This window comes from Pygocentrus nattereri, chromosome 1 (assembly GCF_015220715.1).
Source record: "Pygocentrus nattereri isolate fPygNat1 chromosome 1, fPygNat1.pri, whole genome shotgun sequence".
Lineage (NCBI taxonomy): Eukaryota > Metazoa > Chordata > Actinopteri > Characiformes > Serrasalmidae > Pygocentrus > Pygocentrus nattereri.
Window position 1 is genome coordinate 22,179,957 of NC_051211.1, and position 20,677 is coordinate 22,200,633.

At 44.9% G+C, this 20,677-nt stretch overlaps 1 long non-coding RNA gene across 1 annotated transcript; it reads left to right on the forward strand.

Annotated features, from left to right (window-relative positions):
• Positions 1-387: 387 nt before the first annotated feature.
• Positions 388-966, forward strand: LOC108440901. Its single transcript, XR_001858884.2, has 3 exons — positions 388-458; positions 559-727; positions 841-966. It is a non-coding gene; the product is annotated as an uncharacterized LOC108440901 (long non-coding RNA).
• The last annotated feature ends 19,711 nt before the right edge of the window (positions 967-20,677 follow it).

The window sequence follows — 20,677 nt, forward strand, 5'->3', positions numbered from 1 at the left end:
CTGATGCCAATCCAGAGGAGGTGAAGGGTCTTATGAAGTCCACCTTTTACACACAGCGCCAACATGTCAACCAGGGTAAAAGTATCAAGTGCCTCAGAGAGGACTGGCCATTTTTGTTTGATGAAATTGGTATGTCAGTCCACTTCAAGGAACTCACTGGGATCAACCTCAAAGAGACATTTATACGCAATTTGGATTTAAAGGGGAAAAGGCTCCTCAACTACCTGACCACTGTTTGTGTCAAGAAGAATAAGAAGTTCCTTCAGACCTACGCAAGACTTCAGAGGATGCGGGGACAGCAGAGTGGCTGCTCAGAGGATGTGAAAGAGATGGTCCTGCTTCTCCTCAACTACTTTGATGAGAAGGAGGAGTCCATATTCTTGTTGTAGATGAAACAAGTCTGGCAGAAGATGTGCAACTGGAGCAGGTGTCTCTAACACCAGCCATCATTGTCTGTGGTAAGTCTGCTTCATATCTAATTTGTTAAATTGTACTACTAATGGATTTTATCATGTGAGTGTAGCACATAATATATCTTGTTCAATGATTTTTTTATAGGACAATCATGCTATTCCTCAACAAGGTACATGCTGAGTCTCGATCAGACCCTTATCAACACAAACATCCCCTCCTTCATTTCTGCGTTGTGCCTGATGTTCGGGAGCTACTACTGTTTTAACATCCATTATCCATCTGAGCTGGCTTCAACTCTGGAATTTCTTCAAAGGTGAGTAAATATGGCTTGCTTTTAATTCGTAATACTATAAAATTATTTATATTTTACTTTAAACTAAAACTTCAAAATACTTATAATCTTTTTTTTTCCTTTTTTTTCAACAGGTGTTTTTTCACGATAAATCCAGAAAAGGGAACCAAAGTGGAGAATAAAAACTCAAAGCGTCGTCTCAACCTGAACCCCCGAGTCCTCACCCTGATACAGGAAATCACCGATCACGAGTGGTGTGACACCTAAATAAGGACTCTCTGTGGACTCTTACTGTTCATTGAAGATGTACTGGAAGTTTTCATTTTGTGGACTGTTCGTAGGATAAAAAGTACTTGAAGTTTCTGCTTTGCAGACTGTTCATTGGAGAAATATTGCAAGGTTTTGTTTTTTGGACTGTTTTGTTGAAGAAAAGGTACTACAAGTTGTTGCTTTGTGGACTGTTTGTTGAAGTACTGCACTTTTTTTGCTGTTTGTGTTACGTAATTACGGCAGTTTGGATATGTTTTTTGATTTGAAGTGTTAAGATAACTTGTGAACATTTTATATTTAATCTGCTTTCAGTTTTTTGCCTGGCACTTGAAAATTTTGTAAATTTAAAATCTTTCTGATTTAAAGAAGCTAATCTGCAGCTTTTCATTTTGGATTAAGTCATAGTCACAGAATACATTGGCCTACTGACTTGTTAACAACTGAGGAAAATAAAGTTTTCAAAAAAGTGATATGATCCTCTCATTCCATAATGTTACTTTTTGCATGGTAGTAGTAGTAGTAGTAGTACTGGTAATTATTTTTATTTACTGTTATTTAACCAGGCAAATCAGGCAAAAAATGGAGATTTCCAGGTTTAAGAAGTAACTCTTACAGTGTAATCTTATTACTAATGATGAACAAAATACACAAAATATCTTTTATTTTAAATACAAAATTTTACTGTGGTTTTACTAGTTTAAATTAGTTTTTTGTTTGATATTTCCCTGTTAATTTTGCCAGTTGTTGAAGTAGTAAAGACGTTTATTAGAGGTAAAAAATACAGGAAAGGGTATTTTTATGTAGAACACTGCTATGCAAAATTAACATTTAATTTGTGTAAACTTGACAGATTATTACTGTAATTTAGCAGTGATTTAAATCACTGTAAATTAATTTACATTTTTTTTCAGTAGAGCTGCCAGCGTTTTCCTGTAAAAACTACAGGGTTTTTTTTTACAGTGTATATATATCAGTGTTCATTCTATATATATCAATGTTCATTCCATATATATCAATGTACATTCTATATATATATATACAGTGAGTCCAAGAAGTATTTGATCCCTTGCTGATTTTCTTTGTTTGCCCACTAATAAAGACACTATCCTTCTGCACTTTTAATGGTAGATATATTCTAACATGGAGAGACAGAATATCAAGACAAAAATCCAGAATATAATTTTAAAGAATATATTTTAATTAATTTGTATTTCAATGAGGAAAATAAGTATTTGATCCCTCTTGCCAAACACACTCAATACTTAGTGGCAAAGCTTTTGTTTGCAAGCACAGCGGTGAGACGTTTGTTGTAGTTAACCACAAGTTTAGCACACACACCAGGGGGAATTTTGGCCCACTCTTCTTTGCAGATCCTCTCTAAATCACGAAGGTTGGTGGGCTGTCGCTTGGCAACTCTGACCTTCAGCTCCCTCCATAGATTTTCGATCGGATTGAGGTCTGGCGACTGGCTGGGCCACTCCATGACCTTAATGTGATTTTTCTTGAGCCAATCCTTTGTTGCCTTTGCTGTATGTTTAGGGTCGTTATCATGTTGGAAGACCCAACCACGGCCCATTTTCAGATCCCTGGCAGAGGGGAGGAGGTTGTCCCTCAGGATTGTGCGATACATGGCTCCATCCATCTTCCCAGTGATGCGGTGAAGTAGCCCTGTACCCTTGGCAGAGAAACACCCCCAAAACATTATGCTTCCACCTCCATGCTTGACGGTGGGCACAGTGTTCTTGGGGTCATAGGCAGCATTTTTCTTCCTCCACACATGGCGGGTGGAGTTGAGGCCAAAAAGTTCAATTTTGGTATCGTCTGACCACAAAACCTTCTCCCAATAACTTGGTTCATCTTTCAAATGATCATTGGCATACTTGAGGCGCGCCTCCACATGTGCTCCCTTCAGCAGGGGTACCTTTCGGGCACTGCAGGATGTGAATCCATTGTTGCGCAAAGTGTTGCCAATTGTTTCCTTGCAAACTGTGGTCCCAGCTGCCTTCAGGTCATTTGCTAACTCCTGCCGAGTGGTTGCAGGACGATTTCTGACCGTTCTCAGCATCATTGCCACCCCACGAGGCGAAATCTTCTTTGGAGCAACGGGCCGAGGTCTGTTGATTGTCATGTTATACTCTTTAAACTTTCTGATAATTGCACCAATAGTTGTTACTTTCACATCCAACACCTTACTAATCTTTTTGTAGCCCATTCCAGCTTTGTGAAGGTCAACAATTCTGACTCTGAGGTCCTGTGACAGCTCTTTGGTTTTACCCATGTTGGAGACTTGAAATCTGTGTGATCTGTCTGATTCTGTGGACAGGTGTTTTTCACACAAGTGATTAGTGAGAACAGGTGGCTTCAGGTCAGGTAACAAGTTGATTGGGAGTGTCTAACTGGTCTGTAAAAGCCAGAACTGCTAATGAATACTAAGGGATCAAATACTTATTTCACTCCATGAAATACAAATCAATTAATATATATTCCTTAGATTTATTTTCTGGATTTTCTTTTTAATATTCTGTCTCTCCATGTAAGAATACATCTACCATTAAAAGTATAGAATGATCATGTCTTTATTAGTGGGCCAACGAAGAAAATCAGCAAGGGATCAAATACTTCTTGGACTCACTGTATATATATATATATATATATATCAATGTTCATTCCATATATATCAACAGTCATTCTATATATATATCGGTGTTCATTCTATATATATCAGTGTTCATTCCATATATATCAATGTTCATTCCATATATATCAACAGTCATTCTATATATATCAATGTTCATTCCATATATATCAGTGTTCATTCTATATATATATATCGGTGTGCATTCCATATATATCAATGTTCATTCTATATATATCAGTGTTTATTCCATACATATAAATATACATTCCATATATATCAATGTCATTCCATAAATATCGGTGTTCATTCCATATATATCAATGTTCTTGCATATATATCAACATTCATTCTATATATATCAGTGTTCATTCCATATATATCAACAGTCATTCTATATATATCAGTGTTCATTCTATATATATCAATGTTTATTCCATATATATCAGTGTTCATTCCATATATATCAATGTTCATTAAATATTTCCTGTTTGGCTTGCCATAATACATATGTATGTATATATATATATATATATATATATATATATATATATATATATATATATATATATATATATATGTGTGTGTGTGTGTGTGTGTGTGTGTGTGTGTGTGTGTGTGTGTGTGTGTGTGTGTCTATAATGCAGCATCAGATCATAAGAAAAATTTGGGTTCAAGCCCGCATGAGCAAGAAAATGGAAACACTCACAAGGAAAAACTCCCTAAGAACAACAGAAAGAAACCATGAGTGGAACAAAGTCTCAAAAGGGGAATCCATCGTCCTCTGGTTGACACCAGATAGCAAACAGTTTTGGTATAAAATGTTAGAATACAAAATGTGGAAAAACAGGAGGAGCAATGGTTCATTAAATAATATGAGTTTATGCAGCAGCATCATCATCATGGTGGGTCAGCTCCTGCCGGTCAGGTTGGCACTGCGTTGTACAGTGTGAAGCTCCATGGTGGTCAAAACGGTCCAGAAGGCTGAAACGGTCCAAAAGGCTGGTGAGCAGTGGGCACCCGATCAAGGCAGAAGAAGCACCAGCATCAGATGAACAGGATGGGAAGCTGTTCAACTTGGCAAAGAAAAAGAAAACACAGAGAGTTAGTTCTGTAAAGAGTCACTGATCACAGATTACGGTGTTAACAGAGTGCAGCACAGACTCCAGCAGGTGTAGCTATAACAGCCTAATTAAAAGGGAGAAACCAGAAAGGTAACAGCATCCCTCTGTGCAACTGTCAACAAACTTGAGTGAGTGCGTGAGACCAGCGGGATGACAGCACCAACACTCCCAGTTTACCATAATTTAATAATAATAATAATTCTTTATTTTTATATAGCGCATTATTAAGGACCCAAAGATGCTTACAATTCAAAGTACATAAATAACACACTAACACAGACAACAAGAGCACAATACTACAAACAAAAAGACAAGGCAGTATATGGGAGGTCATATGAAAGAGCATAACAGATTGAGGGCAGGTTATGAGTGTGGTGGGGCAGACCAGTTATATAAGAAATGCTGGATAATGACAGGGTCAGACATTGAAGGCATGAGGGAGGTTATAAGCAAGTGCAAAAAGATAAGATTTCAGGTTAGACTTGAATAGGGAGAGTGAATTGGATTGTCTGACCAGTAGTGGAAGAGAGTTCCAGAGTCTAGGGGCAGATCTGGAGAAGGCTCGGTCACCAAAGCTTTGGAGGTTAGATGGAGGGACGGTAAGTAGTCCAGCTGAAGATGACCTGAGAGAGGGGGGTTTATAGGGAAGAAGAAGATCAGACAAGTAAAAAGGGGTAAGACCGTTAAGAGCTTTATAGGTGAGGAGAAGAATTTTGAACTGTATGTGATATTTCACAGGAAGCCAATGGAGACGTTGGAGAACAGGGGTAATGTGATGAGTGTGGGTGAGGAGACGGGCGGCAGAGTTCTGAACCATTTGAAGTTTGTGAGTGGAGGAAGAGCTGATTCCTGCTAGAAGAGAGTTACAATAGTCGAGACGGCTGGAAATGAAAGCATGGATAAGGATTTCTGCAGCTGACTGAGAGAGGGATGATCTGATTTTGGCAATATTGCACAGATGGAAAAATGAAATTTTGACAATGGAGTTAATATGAGCAGTGAACGAAAGAGTTGAATCAAGGATGACACCCAGATTTTGGATCAGTGGGGAAGGAGAGATAACTACATCATCGATGCAAAGTGTGAGAGGTGGAGTTTTTGTGAGGGTGGATTTGGATCCAATGAGAATGAGTTCTGTTTTGCTACTATTTAACATAAGAAAGTTATGTTTCATCCAACTCTTGATTTCAGATAAGCCGGTTTCTAAGTGAGAGAGGGGTGGATTATGAAATGATTTGGTGTTGAGGTAAATCTGGGTGTCGTCTGCATAACAGTGAAAATCAAGATTGTATCGACGTAGTATGTGACCAAGGGGAAGGATATATACAATGAAAAGAGAGGTCCAAGGACAGATCCTTGTGGGACCCCTTGTGAGACAGAAGAGGTAGAGTAAGTATGACCGGAGAGGGTGATAAACTGCTGCCTATTGGTCAGGTAGGATGTAAACCAGTCCAGGGCAGTACCGTCAATGCCCAGTTCATGCAGCCTTGACAGGAGAATGGAATGACTCACTGTGTCAAAGGCTGCACTTAAGTCAAGCAGTAACAAGATGTTTAAAGCACCAGCATCTGCAGACATAAGGAGATCATTAGTGACCTTAATTACAGCTGTTTCAGTACTGTGGAATGGACGGAAACCAGACTGGAAAGGTTCAAAGAGATTATTAGATATTAGGTTCTTGCAGCTGACTGGAAACAGTTTGTACAAGAACTTTGGACAGAAAGGGAAGGTTAGAGATAGGATGGTAATTATTTAGGTCAGACGGGTCAAGGCCTGGTTTTTTAAGGATGGGTTACTGCGGCAATCTTATAGATTGAAGGAACCTGGCCTAGGAGCAATGATTGATTAATAATGATGGTAAGGTGAGGGACCAGGACAGGTAGACTGGCTTTAGTTAAGGTTGTAGGAAGTGGATCAAGAGAGCAGGTTGTGTTCTTGGAAGTAGTTATGATGTTAGCAATGAAGGAAGAGTTGACAATGTTAAAGGCAGAAAGAGAGGAAGAGAATGGTTTATAGCCAGGAGACATAGTAGAAGGAGAAGATCGAAAAGGGATATCAGCAATAGTGATTGCCAGGGAGCTATTAATGTTTGCAATTTTACCTTCAAAGAAATGTAGGAATGTGTTGCAAAGTTCAGAAGAAGCAGCTACAATGCCATCAGGGGGTTTAAAAAGCTTGGTGACTGTAGAGAAGAGGTGACGGGAGTTTGTGCTGTGTTGATTGTTAATGAGGCTAGAAAGATAAGTTGACTTAGTAGTACGTAAGGCATCTCTGTAAGTAGATATGTGTTGTTTATAAGCCTCACCATGAACAGTGAGCTTTCGACTTCTTATAAAGTCGCTAAAGATGGCGACCAACCTAATTCATAGTATGGAGCTCACCAGTATACCAAGGAGCAGGAGTGGAAAAAGACACAGTTTTGGTCTTCAGAGGAGCTAGTGCATTTAGAGACTCACAGAGAGCCTCATTTAATAACATAGCATGAGCTTCAGGAGAAGAAGGAGCAGAGTCAACAGGAAAGGCAGAAGAAATGGACTGGATAAGACGGAGAGGATCAACAGACTTGAGTTTTACGGAAGGAAATACTCTTTTGAGTGGATTGACAGGGCACAGCCAGAGGAGTAGTAAACAGAATCAGCTTGTGATCAGAGAGCGGGAACAGCAGAGGATGTGGATTAATAACAGATAAGGAGGAAGAACAGACTAAGTCAACGGTGTGACCTTTGTCATGGGTGGGAAAATTTACATGCTGCGCAACATGGAAGCAGTCAAGAATTGCAGTAAATTCCTTAGCATATTTACAGTCATGAGAGTATTATACCATAATACTTTATGTCCATTAACCCCCAGATATGCACCTTTTATCTAACAGGGAAAACTAATTACCAAAGGCTTGACTAAACAAGTAGGTTTTCAGCCTAGACTTAAAGAGTGAGGCTGTGTCTGAGTCCTGAACATTTCCTGGAAGATTATTTCAAAGCTGGGGGGCTTTACATAAGAAGGCTCTCCCCCTGACCTAACTTTATTAATTCTAGGTACTAATAGTAAGCCAGCACCTTGTGATTTAAGTAGCCAAGGAAAGTGGTAACCTCAGCCCCTGTGTCTACAAGAAATGAAAAATTCTGTACATCAACAAAAAGACGATTCTCAAAAACCTTACTGATAGCACACAGGTGGGTTAAAGTGGCTGGGAAAATTTGTTTTAAGCTGGCACAGAGCTGGTGACACCTCTGTAAATTCTTGGACTGCCTTGATAAGCATAGACAAATGGTCGGGTGAAATACCCTGGACAGACTTCCCTGTTGTATTCTCATGTGAAAACCCTTCAGAAGACTTGACTACAATGTTGTTCCTCATCTTTGGACTCCTTTTGTGAATATCTGTCTGTTTCGTATGACAATCTCTTGCAAAATGACCAGTTTTATGACAGTAATGATACTCGTCATTCTGAACGTCTGATTAGAGGTTAAAAGCAGAACCTCTGTTTTATCTGAGCTAAACAGTCATCCAGTCTTTTACATCTTTTCTACAGTCCTCAATCTCGTTAAATTGAAGGTTGTCATCTGGTTTGCTTGATATACACTACATTTCCAAATGTATTCACTCTCCCATCCAAATAATTGAATTCAGGTGTTCCAATCACTTCCATGGCCACAGGTGTATAAAACCAAGCACCTAGGCCTAAAGACTGCTTCTACAGACATTAGTGAAAGAATGGGTCGCTCTCAGGAGCTCAGTGAATTCCATCATGCTACCGTGATAGGATGCCACCTGCGCAGTCCAGTTGTGAAATTTTCTCATTACTAAATATTCCACAGTCAACTGTCAGTGGTATTATAACAAAGTGGAAGTGATTGGGAACAACAGCACCTCAGCCACAAAGTGGTAGGCCATGTAAAATGACAGAGCAGGGTCAGTGGATGCTGAGGTGCATTATCCGTGCAGGTCGCCAACTTTCTGCAGAGTCAATCGCTACAGACTTCCAAACTTCATGTGGCCTTCAGGTTAACTCAAGAACAGTACATACAGGGTTTCGTGGAATGAGCTTCCAAGGCCAAGCAGCTGTATACAAGCCTTCATCACCAAGCCACCACTAAACTCTAGAGCAGTGAAGCTGTATTCTCTGGAGTGAAGAATCACACTTCTCCATCTGGCAATCCGATGGATGACAGGGTTTGGCGGTTGCCAGGAGAACGGTACTTGTAAGTGTAAAGTCTGGTGGAGGGAGATTATGGTGTGGGGTAGTTTTTCAGGCTTTGTGCTCTGCCCCTTAGTTCCAGTGAAAGGAACTCTTAATGCTTCAGCAGACCAAGAGATTTTAGACAATTTCATGCTCCCAACTTTGTGGGAACAGTTTGGGGATGGCCCCTTCCTGTTCCAACATGACTGCACACCAGTGCACAAAACAAGGTCCATAAAGACATGGATGAGCGAGTTTTGTGTGGAAGAACTTGACTGGCCTGCACAGAGTCCTTTACCCCTGGAGATTCTCCTTTCTCCTCCTCACCTCAAGAGGTCACCGAAAAGCTCTTACTAAAGTCTTGGTTGTTTGTACTTTAGAGTCTGTGCCTTATTTTGTGGTAGTTATCTTGGTTAATGTCCTCTGCGCCTTGCTTTATGTGTTTTCTCCATGAATAAAGTCATGTTGTCCAGCCCTTCTGATATCATTGATATCACCTTCTTGCAATGCAAACATTGATACATTTCTGTTTTCACTGCTTTTAAGTAATCCATCTTGTCATCTTCCTTTCAGAAATCTGTTTATTTGCTTTTTTTTTTTCCAAAGGGTCAGTGTATAAATTGACAGAGTAGAGCCCACTTTGATCACGTATATGTTGTACATATCAAAAACGTTCAGATCTGGTACACTTTGACTATTTAACATAATTATAATGTCTAAAGTCCTCTCCATGGATCACCACCTTATCGTGGTGGAGAGGTTTGTGTGCTTGAAGGACCCTAGGAGCTATGTTGTCTGGAGCAAAAGCTCCTGGTAGGGTCTCCCATGGCAAACTGGTCCTAGGTGACAGGCCAGACAAAGTGTGATCCATAACCACCCCTATGAGGACAACAAAGCAGGACTTGTGTACCCTGCCCAGATCAGGGTTACTGGGGCCCCACCCTGGAGCCAGGCCTGGGGGAGGGGCTCGCCAGCGAGCGTCTGGTGGCCGGGCATTCACTCATGGTGCCCGGCCGGGCCCAGCCCGAAGGAGCTACATGAGTCCCCCCTCCCATCGACCCACCACCGATGGGAGGGGCAGTAGTAGGGGTGCGGTGCATTGTGGATCGGGCAGTGTCCGAAGGCGTGGGCCTTGGCGTTCTGATCCTCGGTTGCTGAAACTGGCTTTTGGAACTTGGAACGTTACCTCACCGGCGGGGAAGGAGCCTGAGTTGGTGCGCGAGGTCGAGAGATACCGGCTAGATATAGTCGGGCTCACCTCAACACACAGCTTGGGCTCTGGGTCCAATCTCCTTGAGAGGGGCTGGACTTTTTTCTTTTCTGGAGTTGCCCATGGTGAGAGGCGGCGGGCAGGTGTGGGCTTTCTCATAGCCCCTCGACTCGGCGCCTGTATGTTGGGGTTTTCCCCGGTGGACGAGAGGGTAGCTTCCCTACGCCTTCGGGTTGGGGAACGGGTCCTGACTGTTGTCTGTGCTTATGCACCGAACAGCAGTTCAGAGTACCCAGCCTTCATAGAGTCCTTGGAAGGGGTGCTTGAAAGTGCTCCTCCTGGAGACTCGATTGTCCTACTGGGGGACTTCAACGCTCACGTGGGCAACGACAGTAAGACCTGGAGGGGTGTGATTGGGAGGAATGGCCTCTCTGATCTGAACCCGAGTGGTGTTCAGTTTTTGGACTTCTGCTCAAACCACAGTTTGTCCATAACGAACACCATGTTTGAACACAAGGATGTCCATAAGTGCACATGGCACCAGGACACCCTAGGCCGCAGTTCAATGATTGACTTTGTAGTCGTGTCAGCGGACTTGCGGCCATGTGTACTGGACACTCGGGTAAAGAGAGGAGCTGAGCTGTCAACTGATCACCACCTGGTGGTGAGTTGGATCAGGTGGTGGGGGAAGATGCCAGTCAGACCAGGCAAACCCAAACGTATAGTGAGGGTTTGCTGGGAACGTCTGGCAGAAGAACCTGTCAGATTGATCTTCAACTCACACCTCCGTCAGAACTTTGACCAGATATCGGGGGAGGTGGGGGACATTGACTCAGAATGGGCCATGTTCCGCTCCTCCATTGTTGAAGCGGCTGACTGTAGCTGTGGTCGCAAGGTAGTTGGTGCCTGTCGGGGCGGTAATCCTCGAACCCGGTGGTGGACACCCCAGGTGAGAGATGCCGTCAAGCTGAAGAAGGAGTCCTACCGGACATGGTTGGCCTGTAGGACACCAGAGGCAGCTGGCAGGTATCGACAGGCCAAGCGATCTGCGGCTTCAGTCGTTGCCAAGGCAAAAACCCGGGTGTGGGAAGAGTTCGGTGAGGCCTTGGAAAGTGACTTTAAGTTGGCTCCAAAAAGATTCTGGCAAACCGTCAGGTGACTCAGAAGGGGAAAGCAGTGTGCCACTAGCACTGTATATAGTGGAGATGGTGTGCTGCTGACTTCGACTGAAGACGTCATTGGGCGGTGGAAGGAATACTTTGAGGACCTTCTCAATCCCACCAACACGTTCTCCAGTGAGGAGGCAGAGTCTGGGGACACGGGAATAGGCTTGTCCATTACTGAGGCCGAAGTCGCTAAGGTAGTTAAAAAGCTCCTTGGCGGCAGGGCTGCAGGGGTGGATGAGATCCGTCCCGAGTTCCTCAAGGCTCTGGATGTTGTGGGGCTGTCTTGGCTGACACGCCTTTTCAACATTGCGTGGACATCGGGGGTGGTGCCACTTGATTGGCAGACTGGGGTGGTGGTGCCTCTTTTTAAAAAGGGGGACCGGAGGGTGTGTTCCAACTACAGGGGAATCACACTCCTCAGCCTCCCTGGTAAGGTCTATGCAAGGGTACTGGAGAAGAGAGTCCGGCTTATAGTCGAACCTCGGATTCAGGAGGAGCAGTGCGGGTTCCGCCCTGGTTGTGGAACACTGGACCAACTCTTTACCCTCTCCAGGATTCTTGAGGGTTCATGGGAGTTTGCCCAACCAGTCCACATGTGCTTTGTGGATTTGGAGAAGGCATTCGACTGTGTTCCCCGGGGTATTCTGTGGGAGGTGCTTCGGGAGTACGGGGTACATGGCTCTTTGCTACGAGCCATTCAGGCCCTGTACAAACAAAGCAGGAGCTTGGTTCGCATGGCCGGCAGTAAGTCAGACTTTTTCCCAGTGAGAGTTGGACTCCGTCAGGGCTGCCCTTTGTCACCGATTCTATTCATAATTTTTATGGATAGAATTTCTAGGCGCAGTCAGGGGATGGAGGGTGTCCGGTTTGGTGACCTCAGGGTCACATCGCTGCTGTTTGCAGATGATGTGGTCCTATTGGGGACATCAGGCCGTGAACTTCAGCTTTCACTGGATCGGTTTGCACCTGAGTGTGAAGCGGCCGGGATGAGGATCAGTACCTCCAAATCCGAGGCCATGGTTCTCACGCGGGAAAGGGTGGAGAGCCCTCTCTGGGTTGGGGATGAGCTCTTGCCTCAAGTGGAGGAGTTTAAGTATCTCGGGGTCTTGTTCACGAGTGATGGTACAAGGGAGCGGGAGATTGACAGGCGGATTGGTGCTGGGTCAGCAGTGATGCGGGCTCTTTACCGGTCTGTTGTGGTAAAGAAAGAGCTGAGCCATAAGGCAAGGCTCTCGATTTACTGGTCGATCTACGTTCCCACCCTCACCTATGGTCATGAGCTTTGGGTAATGACCGAAAGAACAAGATCGCGAATACAAGCGGCTGAAATGAGTTTCCTCCGCAGGGTGGCTGGACTCTCCCTTAGAGATAGGGTGAGAAGTTCGGTCATCCGGGAGGGACTCGGAGTAGAGCCGCTGCTTCTTCACGTCGAGAGGAGCCAGTTGAGGTGGTTCGGGCATCTTGTTAGGATGCCTCCTGGACGCCTCCCTTGGGAGGCGCCTCGGAATCCCTCCCAGGGAGCTAGTGGAAGTGGCTGGGGAAAGGGAGGTCTGGGCTTCATTGCTCAGGATGCTGCCCCCGCGACCCGAACCCCGGAGAAGCGGAAGATGATGGATGGATGGATGGATAATGTCTAAAGTCAATAAATTGTTTCGCATTATGTTCATTCTTTTCTAAGTTATTTCAGGATGGATAAACTTTAGGCTGTTGTGAGCCTCGCTCTACTTCTCTCTTGTGGTGAGTTACAATGATTTTACTATGATGTTACACATCAGAGCTGCTAGAATTCATTCCAGAGAAGTGTTACAGTAGCACATATCAGGGGTTATGCTCACACTATAATCTTTTCACTATAGATGATAATGAAATAAAAAAATCTTCATAAATATTTAGATGGATTATAGAAGAGTGTGGATTAGAAACTAGCTAGTCAAATATAGTTCATGAAACATGCAGGTGGACAATAAAATTCTCATTTTTCCCACTGAAAAGTACTTTAGTCGGCAATCCCCGAACCCTTTGGTGGACACCTCAGGTAAAGGAAGCCGTCAAGCTGAAGAAAGAGTCTTATCGGGCCTGGTTGGCTTTTGGGACTCTGGAGGCAAAAGGAGGAGGAAAGGAGCCTCAGGAGAGGAAAGCAGTTCCCGACCAACACTGTATACAGTGGGGCTGGGGGGGCTTCGACTGGGGACATCATTGGATGGTAGAAGGAATACTTCAAGGATCTTCTCAATCCCACCAACGATCCTTCCTCAGAGGAGGCAGAGCTTGGAGATCCGAGCGAGGGTCTGTCCATCACTTGGGCTGAGGTAGCCAAGGTGGTTGGAAAACTCCTTGGTGGCAGAGCACCAGAGGTGGATGAGATCCGTCTGGAATTCCTGAGGGCTCTGGATGTTGTAGGGCTGTCTTGGCAGACATGCCTCTGTAACATCACATGGACATCTGGGGCTGTCCCCTGGAATGGCAGACCGGGGTGGTGGTCCCGCTTTTTAAGAAAGGGGACCAGAGGGTGTGTTCTAACTACTGGGGGATCACACTTCTCAGCCTACCTGCTAAGGTTTATGCAGGGGTACTGGAGAAGAGAGTCTGACCAATAGTTGAATCTTAGCTACAAGAGGAACAATGCGGGTTTCGCCCAGGTCATGGAACACTGGACCAGCTTTTTATCCTCACCAGGGTCCTGGAGGGTGCGTGGGAGTTCGCCCAACCAGTCTACATGTGTTTTGTGGATTTGGAGAAGGCATTCGACTGCGTCCCTCAGAGGATCCTGTGGGGAGTGTTCCGGGAGTACAGGGTAAGGGGCTTGTTGTTACGGGCCATTCAGTCCCTGTACAAATGAAGCAGGAGCTTGGTTAGCTGGCAGTAAGTCAGATCGGTTTCCAGTCAGGGTTGGACTCCGCCAGGGCTGTCCGTTGTCCGTTTCCCAATTCTGTTCATAGCTTTTATGGACAGAATTTCTTGGAACAGCCAAGCGGCGGAGGGTGTCCAGTATGGTGGCCTCAGAATTTCACGTCTGCTTTTTGCGGATGATGTGGTCCTGTTGGCGTCATCAGGCCGGGACCTCCAGCTCACTCTGGACCAGTTTGTAGCTGAGTGTGAAGCGGCTGGGATGAAAATCAGCACCTCTAAATCTGAGATCATGGTCCTCAGTCAGAAAAGGGTGGAATGCTCTGTCTAGGTTGGGAGTGAATTCTTGCCCCAAGTGGAGGAGTTTAAATGTCTTGGGATTTTGTTCACGAGTGAAGGAAGTATGGAGCGAGAGGTTGACAGGAGGATTGGTGCGGCGTCTGCAGTAATGCGGTCCCTTATACTGGTCCATCATGGTGAAGAAAGAGCTGAGACAGAAGGCAAAGCTGTAAATGTACTGGTCAATCTACATTCCAACTCTTACCTATGGTCATGAGCTTTGGATAGTGAACAAAAGAACGAGATCACAGATACAAGCGGCCGAAATGAGCTTTCTCCGCAGGGTCTTCTTTAGAGATAGGGTGAGAAGATTGGCGATTCAGGTGAGACTGCTGGTCCTCCATGTTGAGAGAAGCCAGTTGAGGTGGTTCGGGTATTGGGTATCCCACACCCTAGGGAGGTATTCCAGACATGTCCAACGGGGAGGAGACCCCGAGGAAGACCCAGGACATGTTGGAAGAATTAAATCTGTTCTGGGAACGCATCGGTATCCCTCCGGAAGAGCTGGAGGAGGTGGCGGGGGACAGGGAGGCCTGAGCCTCTTTGCTGGCAGTTGAGGATTGGTGGATAGATGGATGGATGGTTATGATTACACATCAGATGAAATGAAAACAGTGAATAATGCACCATCATAGTTACACCAACCTCTCCTCAGCAGAGAAGCTTGGATGTGATCCATCCATGCTGCTGTTGCAGGAGCATCACTGACAGTACTGTCTCACTGCAGTCTGCAGTACTTGTCTGGCTAATGTATAAAATAAAAGGAAGTAGAGCACTGAAAGTACGATTCCATTTAAAGTGTATCTTGATTACAGTAAGGAAATTGATCTGGGGGGTGCTAAGGTGTCAAAACAATGCACAGATTTAAAGGTTACATGTACATAAATGGTACCTCTACAAATGGTTTGAAAAGTGTAGTTTGCACAGCTATCCATAGTTTCAGTAGAGAAATGCTTACATTCTCTATTATGTTCCCACATAATAAAACATGGAAAACTACCCACACTACACAAAAATAAAGCACATAACATGCATGGCACACTCAAATTACACATCAGTCTTCAAGTGAATAGAAATTACATTTATCACACTCACTATTAAAAAGTACTTGAATGAATGCACGAATGAATGAATGTATTTTACATGTTTTATTCAAACCATAATGCATAATAATAACATAACGTCTGGTTATTGTCAGCTCTGCAGTCTTTATAGAATTATTCAAAATTATTAAATAAGGGCAATGCACTCAAAAAAAAAGAAAGGTGTTGGATTTATTTCAACATTTTATATCAAGTTGTTCCACATAACGCTATTAAATAGCTTCTAAGATATTGATTGGGTAACATGACTAATTCAAGTAAATTACACAAAAGTGATTTGGAAAATTCTAATTAACTGGACAGATATTTTAATGTATTACCCCAAAACTAAATGGTGGATTTACTTAATGTCAGAATCTCAAATAATGTCAAGTGGTTCCAATTTTTAAAACAGTAAGCAGCTTTTAAGATACTCAAAATGTGTACTAGATTAGCCACATTAAAATGCCAGAAAAAATTCCCTTTTAAGCGAACACACTGAAACCCGTGTTTCACTATTCGCTATTTATAATGTTCATTTGTATTTATTTTTTTAGAAAATAAACATTTCCTGTCCAGATAAAAAGTTTTACATGTAATTTTCCCAGGTGTTCTAAAACTTTTTCACAGTACTGCGAGCAGAAGGCATTCAAATAAAGCTTAAAGAAATACAGTTGCCATTGATTTGAAGAAAACAGCCACCAGGAGGTGCACTTCCCTCACCTTTTCAAGACACGTTTGCATTTTACCAGCATCATATAACAGCTTTTATTCAGGTAATTCAGTGCTTTAAGAGTGGCCTTTCTTTTAAGCTTTTACATTAAAATAACTCTAAATAGCTCTAGTTACAGATATGGCTGAAGTTTTGATACTGGACCATTCCTTAAGTGCTCTGATGTTAAAGTGCATGTTCTGAACAACAATCAGATTAATCCAAACATATAACTCAATTTTCTATTTCAGATTGTATCAAAACAGTTCAGTGACATTATACTTATTTATTGTAAACTATTTTAAGTAAAATAAATAAAGTCTATCCAATAGACTGCCTGTGAAAAAGTGACCTTTCTTCTTTTAAAATTTGCAGCGTAATGTATGATTTTCCCTGTTACTTTTCAATTAAGTAAGAAAAGAAATCTTTAAATGGTTTATTGATCACAAATCAGCTACATGCTAAGCTGAAAAACAGGTTTTGCATTAATAATGATTTACCAAGGTGGAAAGTAATTACATCTACTCTTATCCATGTACTTTAGTACATTTTTACTTGTAAGGGTACTTTTTGTATAAATTAATCATTATAATTCAATCATTATACTTCTTTGTTTCTTTCAGTGAAGTATTTTTATTCTCTGGTTTAATTTGTCCTCTCCTTGGATCACCACCTTATCGTGGTGGAGGGGTTTGTGTGCTTGAATGATCTTAGGAGCTATGTTGTCTGGAGCAAAAGCTCCTGTTAGGATCTCCCATGGCAAACTGGTCCTAGGTGACAGATCAGACAAAGTGTGATCCATAATAACCCCTATGAAGACACAAAAACGGGACTTGTGTACCCTGCCCGGAACGGGGTTACCGGGGCCCCACCCTGGAGCCAGGCCTGGGGGAGGGGCTCGCCAGCGAGCGTCTGGTGGCCGGGCATTTACTCATGGTGCCCGGCCGGGCCCAGCCCGAAGGAGTTACATGAGTCCCCCCTCCCATCGACCCACCACCAATGGGAGGGGCAGTAGTAGGTGTTCGGTGCGTTGTGGATCGGGCAGTGTCCGAAGGCGTGGGCCTTGGCGTTCTGATCCTCGGTTGCTGAAACTGGCTTTTGGAACTTGTAACGTTACCTCACTGGCGGGGAAGGAGCCTGAGTTGGTGCGCGAGGTCGAGAGATACCGGCTAGATATAGTCGGGCTCACCTCAACACACAGCTTGGGCTGTGGGTCCAATCTCCGTGAGAGGGGCTGGACTTTTTTCTTTTCTAGAGTTGCCCATGGTGAGAGGCGGCGGGCAGGTGTGGGCTTTCTCATAGCCCCTCGACTCGGCGCCTGTATGTTGGGGTTTTCCCCGGTGGACGAGAGGGTAGCTTCCCTACGCCTTCGGGTTGGGGAACGGGTCCTGACTGTTGTCTGTGCTTATGCACCGAACAGCAGTTCAGAGTACCCAGCCTTCATAGAGTCCTTGGAAGGGGTGCTTGAAAGTGCTCCTCCTGGAGACTCGATTGTCCTACTGGGGGACTTCAACGCTCACGTGGGCAACGACAGTAAGACCTGGAGGGGTGTGATTGGGAGGAATGGCCTCTCTGATCTGAACCCGAGTGGTGTTCAGTTTTTGGACTTCTGCTCAAACCACAGTTTGTCCATAACGAACACCATGTTTGAACACAAGGATGTCCATAAGTGCACATGGCACCAGGACACCCTAGGCCGCAGTTCAATGATTGACTTTGTAGTCGTGTCAGCGGACTTGCGGCCATGTGTACTGGACACTCGGGTAAAGAGAGGAGCTGAGCTGTCAACTGATCACCACCTGGTGGTGAGTTGGATCAGGTGGTGGGGGAAGATGCCAGTCAGACCAGGCAAGCCCAAACGTATAGTGAGGGTTTGCTGGGAATGTCTAGCAGAAGAACCTGTCAGATTGATCTTCAACTCACACCTCCGTCAGAACTTATCCAGAACTTGACCAGATATCGGGGGAGGTGGGGGACATTGACTCAGAATGGGCCATGTACCGTTCCTCCATTGCTGAAGCGGCTGACTGTAGCTGTGGCCGTAAGGTAGTTGGTGCCTGTCGGGGCGGTAATCCTCGAACCCGGTGGTGGACACCCCAGGTGAGAGATGCCGTCAAGCTGAAGAAGGAGTCCTACCGGGCATGGTTGGCCTGTGGGACACCAGAGGCAGCTGGCAGGTATCGACAGGCCAAGCGATCTGCGGCTTCAGTTGTTGCCAAGGCAAAAACCCGTGTATGGGAGGAGTTTGGTGAGGCCTTGGAAAGTGACTTTAAGTCGGCTCCGAAAAGATTCTGGCAAACCGTCAGGCGACTCAGAAGGGGAAAGCAGTGTGCCACTAGCACTGTATATAGTGGAGATGGTGTGCTGCTGACTTCGACTGAAGACGTCATTGGGCGGTGGAAGGAATACTTTGAGGACCTTCTCAATCCCACCGACACGTTCTCCAGTGAGGAGGCTGAGTCTGGGGACATGGGAATAGGCTTGTCCATTACTGAGGCCGAAGTCGCTAAGGTAGTTAAGAAGCTCCTTGGTGGCAAGAAGCTCCTTGGTGGATGAGATCTGCCCTGAGTTCCTCAAGGATCTGGATGTTGTGGGGCTGTCTTGGCTGACACACCTTTTCAACATTGCGTGGACATCGGGGGCGGTGCCACTGGATTGGCAGACTGGGGTGGTGGTGCCTCTTTTTAAAAAAGGGGACCGGAGGGTGTGTTCCAACTACAGGGGAATCACACTCCTCAGCCTCCCTGGCAAGGTCTATGCAGGGGTACTGGAGAAGAGAGTCCGGCTTATAGTCGAACCTCGGATCCAGGAGGAACAGTGCGGGTTCCGCCCTGGTCGTGGAACACTGGACCAACTCTTCACCCTCTCCAGGATTCTGGAGGGTTCATGGGAGTTTGCCCAACCAGTCCACATGTGCTTTGTGGATCTGGAGAAGGCATTCGACTGTGTTCCCCGGGGTATTCTGTGGGAGGTGCTTCGGGAGTACGGGGTACATGGCTCTTTGCTACGAGCCATTCAGGCCCTGTACAAACAAAGCTGGAGTTTGGTTCGCATAGCCGGCAGTAAGTCAGACTCGTTCCCAGTGAGAGTTGGACTCCGTCAGGCCTGCCCTTTGTCACCGATTCTATTCATAATTTTTATGGATAGAATTTCTAGGCGCAGTCAAGGGATGGAGGGTGTCCGGTTTGGTGACCTCAGGGTCACATCGCTGCTGTTTGCAGATGATGTGGTCCTATTGGGGACATCAGGCCGCGAACTTCAGCTCTCGCTGGATCGGTTTGCAGCCGAGTGTGAAGCGGCGGGGATGAGAATCAGTACCTCTAAATCCGAGACCATGGTTCTCAGGCGGAAAAGGGTGGAGAGCCCTCTCTGGGTCGGGGATAGGCTCTTGCCTCAAGTGGAGGAGTTCAAGTATCTCGGGGTCTTGTTCACGAGTGATGGTACAAGGGAGCGGGAGATTGACAGGCGGATTGGTGCTGGGTCAGCAGTGATGCGGGCTCTTTACCAGTCTGTTGTGGTAAAGAAAGAGCTGAGCCATAAGGCAAGGCTCTCGATTTACCGGTCGATCTACGTTCCCACCCTCACCTATGGTCATGAGCTTTGGGTAATGACCGAAAGAATAAGATCACGAATACAAGCGGCCGAAATGAGGTGTCTGGACTCTCCCTTAGAGATAGGGTGAAAAGTTCAGTCATCCGGGAGGGACTCGGAGTAGAGCCGCTGCTTCTTCACGTCGAGAGGAGCCAGCTGAGGTGGTTCGGGCATCTGGTTAGGATGCCTCCTGGACGCCTCCCTCGGGAGGTGTCACAGGCGAGTCCACCTGGGAGGAGACCCCGGGGAAGACCCAGGACACGCTGGCGCGACTATATCGCCCAGCTGGCCTGGGAGCGCCTCGGAATCCCCCTTGGAGAGCTGGTGGAAGTGGCTGGGGAAAGGAAGGTCTGGGCTTCATTGCTTAGGATGCTGACCCCGCGACCCGAACCCCGGAGAAGCGGAAGATAATGGATGGATGGATGGATGGATGGGTTTAATTTGTAACAGTTTTACATAGTAGAAATAAATAATTAGTGTATCAGCTAATAAACCAATTAGAAGACCAATAAGAAGCCCCATTACTTTTAGAAGATTCAGTATTGAAAGCCAATCAAAACAGAGCAGCTCCCAGCCACACAACACTTCAGCCCTGAGTTCAGAGATGTCACGTTTAATGGAAAAAGACAGAGGACAGTGTTGCCAGCACATACAAGAAACATACTTCATCCAACCTGTCATCTTCATTCATTTTCAAAAAAAAAAAAAACTGCCCTAATATTTTATGATTTATTATTTTTTAATGATTTGCACAAGCAGCTATTAACTGACTGGCTAACTTGTTTTAGATAAAATGATGGCTGTTAATTAAACAT